Source organism: Macaca mulatta, chromosome 5 (assembly GCF_049350105.2).
Source record: "Macaca mulatta isolate MMU2019108-1 chromosome 5, T2T-MMU8v2.0, whole genome shotgun sequence".
Lineage (NCBI taxonomy): Eukaryota > Metazoa > Chordata > Mammalia > Primates > Cercopithecidae > Macaca > Macaca mulatta.
This window is the reverse complement of record NC_133410.1, coordinates 154601756-154609835: the sequence shown is the minus strand read 5'-3', so window position 1 is coordinate 154609835 and position 8080 is coordinate 154601756. Positions and strand designations below refer to the sequence as shown.

General features: G+C 40.7%; 1 long non-coding RNA gene across 1 annotated transcript; it reads left to right on the top strand.

Moving 5' to 3' along the window:
• The first annotated feature begins 3173 nt into the window (after positions 1 to 3173).
• LOC144340927 (uncharacterized) lies at positions 3174 to 7171 on the top strand. The gene is made up of 3 exons (XR_013417475.1): positions 3174 to 3391; positions 5116 to 5182; positions 5373 to 7171. It is a non-coding gene; the product is annotated as an uncharacterized LOC144340927 (long non-coding RNA).
• Positions 7172 to 8080: the final 909 nt, after the last annotated feature.

Sequence of the window (8080 nt, the reverse complement as noted above, 5' to 3'; positions counted from 1 at the left end):
ATTTCTCTCCTCTCCCTTCCAAGGCCACGTCCTTTTCTAATCTGGTTTCCTACTCCTCCATTACTGTTCCTCCCTCTGAATGCACTCATTATTTACATGGCTCCTCTTGTACTGAAGGCTCCTCAGAATTTCATTTGTCTTTGTGTCCTGATTTCTCAAATTGTTTGAGGATGGACCCAGCGTCAAGCACTTAGTGCCCCACACTTAGTAGGGGAACAATAAAGGTATGTTGTGGTGCTGCCTTTGACACACATGTACATTGTGCTTTTAGAAGTTGCTATAAATGCAACCCGAAACAGCGTGAGCAGAAAAGAAGGGCTTCTTGGCTGGTGAGCTAGAAATGCAAGGAAGTAGCTGGGGACAACCAGAACCAGAAACTTGAATGCTGTCAGTTCTTGATTTCTCTCCCACTCTCAAGTTCGTTCTTTATTTCTTCCCCAGATTTCTGTGTCTGAGTCATTGTTGCCTACTATCTACTGCAGACAGGATATTTCACACAGGAGACACACCTGCTGACAGCTCTGGGGTTGCATTCACAAAGCTCCCTTCCTCTATTCAATTCAAAAACTTTCAAGACAAGACTCAGACTGGCTTGATGGAATCATATGCCAACCTACGTATAGGAGATAGGATAGTACCACAGATAAACCCAAATGCAAAAGGAGCAAATCTGTAAAACAAAGGGGATGCACTTCCTAGAAGAAAGGTGAGGCTGGGCACTTTGGCTCACGTATGTAATCCCACCACTTTGGGAGGCTGAAGAGGACTGATTTCTTAAGCCCAGGAGTTCGAGACCTGCCTGGGCAACATAGGGCGATCCTGTCTCTACCAAAATAAATAAATAAATAAATATTAAATTATCTGGGTGTGGTAGTGCATACCTGTGGTCCCAGATACTCAGAGAGCTGAGGGAGAAGGATCACTTAAGCCTGGGAGGTCGAGACTGCAGTGAGCTATAATGATGACACTGAGCTCCAGCCTGGGTGACAGAGTAAGACCTGTTTCAAAAAAAGAAGAAAGAAGAAAAGAAGGAAAGAAAGAAAGAAAAAGAAAGAGAGAGAGAGAAAGAAAGAAAGAAAGAAAGAAAGAAAGAAAGAAAGAAAGAAAGAAAGAAAAAAAGAAAGAAAGAAAGAAAGAAAAGAGAAAAAGAAAAGAAAAATAGAAGAGAAAGGAAGGAAGAAGGAGGAAGGAAGGAAGGAGAAATATAAGTAGAATACGTTAGTAGATGTTCACAGGGTTACAACACTTTGAAAATAATTTTTTTGTTTTTTCTGTATGAACATTTTATACCACTTACATATCAGTTAAATTAAGTATGATTCATGAGTTTCTTTTTTATTGTAGTTTGGAGAGCTTTTCTTTCTATTTATTTTTGATTTTATTTTAATTTTAGCAAAGAAATTCATGTACTTAGTTTACAAAAAGCCAATCATTATAAGTCTTTAATTTAAAAGAGAAAAAATCATCCCCTCTCTATCCTGATTTCTGCTTCCAAAGAAAACATTTTCAAATCGTTCAGCCTTCACTTCTGTATTTACCTTCATATTCTTAAATAACATTATTGCATTGCTATGCCTCGATCTTTAAGCTTTTAGACATAATGTATTAGCTTTCTAATCTGGAAGTTGAGTTTCCAGCTTTCTTTCTACTCCCTCCCCCTTGCACACTATACAGATGGTTCCCAGCTTATGATGGTTTGACTTTAAATTGTTCTGCTTTATGATGGTGTGAAAGCAATACACATTTCAGTAGAAACCATACTTCGAGTACCTATACAATTATTCTGTTTTTCACGTTCAGTACAGTATTCAATAGATTACATGATAAATTCACCACTTTATTATAAAATAAGCTTTGCATTAGGTAATTTTCCCAACTGGAGGCTAATGTAGGTGTTCTGAGCACATTTAAGGTAGGCCAGGCTAGAATAAGCTACGATGCTTTGTAGGTTTGTGTGTTAAATGCATTTTTTACTTACAATATTTTCTACTTACAATGGTTTTATTGGGAAGTAACGCTATCGTAAATCAAGGAGAATCTGTACTCCTTACATGGTCCCAATACAGTTATTACATGATTTTGGTTGAAGTCATTCTTATGACCATGAAAATATTGTTAACAGTTGGGGCAGGTGATCATGTTTTATCTTTTCTTGTCTAATTGTTTTGTTTCCTACAGAAAACCACCCCACTGCTTTTCTATGTGACTCTCATGTGTCAGCTCCAAGCTCTATAAAACTGTATCAGTCTCCTTAATATGACCAAATGCATCAGGCAATCTCTCAGTGTCATTCTTCACCCTTGACTACCTTCCTCCTGCACCTGCTGTCCTCTTGCTAGGCTGGCTGCACATCTATGGCCCCAGGACTTCCTGTCACCATCACCCTGGGAATTCCCCTCACCTCTCTTCCACGTTGGATGCCCCGTTTCCTCTTCCTTGGTTTATTATGTCATGTTGGTGGAGCACATCCTCCAGGAGCTTCCTGAAAAAGAAATTGAAGGGAAATTTGCGGAGAACTTGCATGCTGTAAAATGCAATTTCTACCCTCAAACTTGATTGATAATATAGATATGAAGAGAACTATAGATTGGAAATGTTTTCCAGGAAAATTTTTAAAGGCACTGCTATTTTGTTTCTTTATTTGAAGGATAAGAAAATACCTCAGGGAAGTGAAGGAACGGGCGGCTGAGGGAAGAGCACTCCAGATCATGCATGGCCAGTGCAAAGAGCCTGGGGTGGGGCAGGAGCGAGCCTGGGGTGGGGCAGGAACAAGCCTGGCATTGTGGAGGAACAGATGGCCTGGGGAAGCTGGAGCAGGGTTTGTGAGGGGGAGAGAGGTAAGATGTGGATTGCAAGAAGTAGTCTGTGGCCAGATTATATCAGGCTTTGGAGGTTTTTTTCTTTTATAAGGATCTGGCTTTTATCCTGAATAAGCTAGGGAGGCAATGAAGGGTTTTGAGCAGAGAAGTGTCATGATCTAAATTACATGTTTAAAGCATCAGACTGGCTGCTGTGTTGAGAATAAACTGGTGGGCTAAGGCAGCAGGAGGGAGACCAGTTAGGATGTGATTGCAGTAAGTCAAGCAAGTGATAATGGGCTTGTACCCAGCTAGTGGGGTTCCAGTTAGTGATGTTGAAAGTGTTGAAAAGTGTTCTGTTTCTGCTTATTTTTTAAATGTGAAAGCAATAGGATACACCAATGAATGTAAAGCATATGATGATGATGTAGGATAAAGGAAGAGAGGAATTAAATATGACATTGATGTTTTTATCCTGAACAAATGGAAGGAAGGAGTTGCTGAAATAGAGGCGTCTCTGGGAAGAGCAGAAGCTGTTTTGAACATTGCAGTTTGAGATTGCTATTAGGCGTCTGCTTGGAGATCCCAAACAGGTAGCTGGATATGGGAGTCTGGAGTTAAGGAGAGGGGTGTTGGCTAGATATATAAGCTTTGAAGTCATCAGCCTGTAAATACTGACAAAACAAGTGCAGTGGTAAGGAGTTAGTGAACATAGAAAAAGAAGAGATCTGAGGGTTGAGATCTGAGGCATGCCCATCTATTAAAGATTAGGGAGCAGAGGAAGAATCCACAAAGGAGATTGAGAAGGAGTAGTCAGGGAGGTAGGAAGCAAGCCAGGAGACCATCTCAAGAAGAAGGGAGTGATCAACCGCTGACTGATTAATAAGATAAGGACTGAGATTTAGCAACATGGAGGTCATCGTGATTTTTTACTAGCTCTACCTGTGAGAGTGAAAACATGACTGAAGTGAGTTCAAAGGGAAGTAGAGGAGTGGTCTTAGAGACAGTGAATGTCGTCAGTCTTTTAAATTTTGTCCTGAAGGGGAGTTGAGATACGATATAAGGAAAAGATTTTAATTTTTCCAATGGAAGATATTATAGCACATTTGCTTGCTGGTGAGGGTGATCCAAGAGAGGAGGAAAAAACTGATAAAAGACAGGGAAGGAATGGACAACTTACAATCACTAAAACTTTCAAGGAAGGGGAAGAAACTAGGACTATATGTAGAGGGATCGTGTTAGCTCAGGGGATGGAACATGTGTGTACTGTAGCACACAGGGCGCACTAACAGATGCAAGGGAATGTGATGATGGGAATGAGCAGGGGCGTTTTCAGTTGCTTTAATTTTCTTAGTGAATTTGGAGGTAAGGGCATGAACTTGAAATGAGGGTGGAAAAGGATATATTGTAGGAAAAGATACAAAATAGTCATTTAGGAGGATGGGAGAGGAACTAAACAAGTCCTATTAGTAAATGATAGGTCTCCTAGTTCAATTCTCTGATTTACTTGACTCTTCCATTTTTCCATCCCTTTGTCTTTTTGCTCAGTTTATTGAAGACTTATCTTCCAGCCCTTTTATTGAATCTGCTATTTCTGTTATCCTATTTTCATTTGCCAAGAATGATTTCTTATGCTCTACATATTCCTTTTTTCATGTAACCACACATTCTTATTTTGCAGATGTGACATTTTATCTTTTTTTTTTTTGAGGTCAATAATACATTTAAGTGTTCTTTTCATTGCACTCTTTGTGACTCCAAGTTGCCTTTATTCATTTGTTTGTTTTTTTTAATCTTTAATATTTTATGTCAGAGACTTTCCTCACATGTCTGGTGCTACTTGATTGTTCACATTTAAGAGTGAGGCACTTAAAAAGCTAATGGGAAGCTTTGCGTGTATTTGCAGTGTTCATCATTTGCTACTGTTTACTGTAGAGCAATCAGTCAGGCACCTGGTCATTTCGCTGGGAGACTTCAAAATGTCAGTATGTAAGTCTTTTCTCCAATCAATTGGTTTTGTCAAAGGGAATTTCTTCCAATTCCCTAGCTAGGGAATATAAATCTAGTTGCCAGTGCCCTAACTGCAAGTGAGGGAAAAAGGGTGGGAGTCTCACTAATTAGTATATGGCATGTAGACTTGACCTTGATCATCCTTTTTCAGCCTTACTCCTATCCTCTACAAAACATGGTATCATTGAGTCTGAAAATCCCTGGCTCTATTTCTCTAGAAATTAAAACAGTTGCCTGCTAGGCTGGTTGGTGTACAAAAGAGGAGAAGGATTCTGAGGGGTCCTCTCCAGTCCCTTTTTTTTTTCAGCCCCAGCCTGCATCCCTTTCTACAGAAGTAACAACTTCCAGTTTCTGAGCCTTTCCAGGGCTATACAGTAGGTATTCATTTGCTTTTTGATATTTTCCACAGCAAAGCAAACTTTCTTGCTGCTCTGTTAACTTCGTTACCACTCACCCATCTGCCTTCTGTCTTCCAACATTTTGTTGCTAGCTCTTGTCTGCTGTTGCCTCTTCTGTTCTCTTTATCCTTCCAGGTTTTATAAGATTGTTTTTATTCCTTTTCAGTCATTTCACAGAGGCTTCAGGATGGAGTTGTGATAAACGCATGTGTTCAGTCTACAATGTTTAACAGAGACTGCCTCCTGATTTTTTTCATGTGAATTACTGAAGAGTAGGTAGTAGACTATCTTGATGCCCTTCCTCACGTCCCTTGACTCTGAGTTGACCTGCAGCTGCAGTGAATACTTCCTAAGGATTCTGACGGCTTCCCCTGTCAAGCACCTGCCTCGTTCTGCTTCTCCGAGGATTTCCTCCAGTACACCAAGAGCTTGCCCGACACTCACAAGGTATCCTGGAATTGCTGGGGACTGAAAACCCCTCAATCCATGAAGAATTAGGATCAGTGGATTAATATGTAACTGTCCCATACTAATGGGACTATTATAAGGCATTCTGCTTGGTTCCTCAGAGGTCCCAAATGGAATTGAACCCAAGTTGCCCACAGTAAAAACCCATTCACCAATTCAATTTTCTATTTCACCTCTCTCACTTTGCACACTCACTCACTTGTTCTACCTGAGATACTCTCCAAGATAAACTCCTGTGTCAAAAGCTTTGTCTCAAGGTCTGATTTTGGAGGAACTCAAACCAAGATAATGGGTACTGGTAGTGACTATAGAAAGTATATCCTCAACGGTATGGAGGCAACAAAAACCCCATTAATGGTGGTGAGTAAGGTGGTGACAAACCCTGGCACTTTGAAGATTTCATTACCCACAATTCATCCGTGGTGTACTTGGATGAGATAAAGGTGAAAGGAGACGCTTACCTTATGCAATAGTGCTAACTCCTGAAAGAAATAGGGCTGTGATAATCACATGAATTGAAGAGTTGTCTTATTCTTGTTAACTCCCCTAGAAGAATTGGGAAAAAAAAGAAAGATAGGTTTACAACGTCCAACTATCCATTCAGAGCATAGTAATGAAAGCCAGAAGGTCTCCTTGGGAGGATCTAAAGAGACCTCCATTTCCTGCAACCAGACGACAGGCTGTTCTAAAAAATGACAGTCAGGGGTTCATTGCAAGAGGAATTGAACTACAGAGCACATTGAAGGCACAGTCCAGGCAGGCCTCTCATGCAAAAGTCAAAGCCTTAGAGGAAGGAAATGGTCCTTAAAAACTACTGGGATGCAGGCAGGCATCTGGATAGATGTGTTAGATAACCTTGAACCCCTAGATTCCCTGAACAACTCAGGCTAGCAGGGGTATCCTGCACCCTGTTACTTGAACAGAACAGCTTCCCATTGCCTAGAGACTCTACACAGTCCTCCTCTGAGGCAGACACCTCCAAGATTACTTCAAGGTCTGCTACTGCCTACCCTCATTGCCTCTATTCCAAAAACTGGGAACAAGTCTCAGCATAGCCTGAGCAAGGTAGCACAGTTCTTGCTGTGAGAGACGTGACAGATTGTATTTTGTAAAGAAGGCTGCAACCATATCTCTCATCCCAAATGCTCTTCTACAACCCAAACTTGCCATTCCTCTATCAAGAGATGAAATCGAATCTCAATGCCCTTGAATCTAAGCTGGACTTTACTTGCTTTGACCTATAATGTACAGAACTGATGCTGTATGATTCTTACAGCTGAGTCATAAAAGGTGATGCAGCTTCTGCCTTGTTCCTGGGGACATTTGCCTCTGTGGGATTGAGTTACTGTGTAAGAAGACCACCTATCCTGAGGCTGCCGTGCTGGAAGAAAGCAAAGCCACATGAAGAGCTAGTAAGCTGGTTGCTTTAGCAAGATACTTCATACTGATAGTGAATGTGCACTTCTGTCTTTCTCTTGTGAATGCAAATCACTTTTTCAATAGTCTCACGGTAAGTGCCAAAGATTGTTGTTTTTGTTGAATGTATTATCTTTATTATTCACTACCTGGCCCTAGGAATTTGTTCAATGATCCTCTTTTCTGTTACAATATAGTTTTCAGTGACCTTGATCATCTTGACATTCTACAGAACATCTTCCTGGCCCATTATATTAATGACAGAATAATAATTGAACTTGGTTTTTAGGAAGGAGCAAGTATACCTATGCTGAAGGATGAGAGATAAGCCCTATAAAGTTTTGGAAGTCTGCCACTTCAGGGAATATTTTAGGGGCCCAAAGATCTAGGGGTATGTTGAGACATCCTAACCGAAAGAATACTTTGCATTTCCTACCACTAAGAGAGAGGCACAGCACTTGGTGAACTGCTTTGAATTCCTGAAGCAAAAAAATAATAATAATAACTACTACCCATGTGAATAATGCTCTGATCTATTGTATCAGAAGACCATTGGCTGTGAGGGGATCTGAGAGAGTATCTGAATAGCCTTTTAAAGACTTAAAAAGGCATCAGCTTAGGAACTGCACCTTGCATGGCTAGGTCATTGTCCTCGAAGACACAGCATGTTTGTTGAACCAGTGATCACTAAATGCAATCACTGTGCTGTTTTCCCAGCACTTGGAAGACACAGGAATGATAATTAAAGGATACAAGTAGGACTGACTTAAATTCACTCCCTTTGACCCGTTAGTGGAAACTACGTTTTTAATTCTTACAACTTTAGGCTCTTCCTGATTAAAAGGCTTGGACTCAGGATGTGTGTACAGAGGGAGGCAGTAAGTGTTCCACTGCATCAATACAGTGCCACCTGAGGATTTGGGCATCTTCATACCGACGGGTCAGCAGGCAAAAATGGGAGTACTATACTGGCGGGATAACTGACTGATT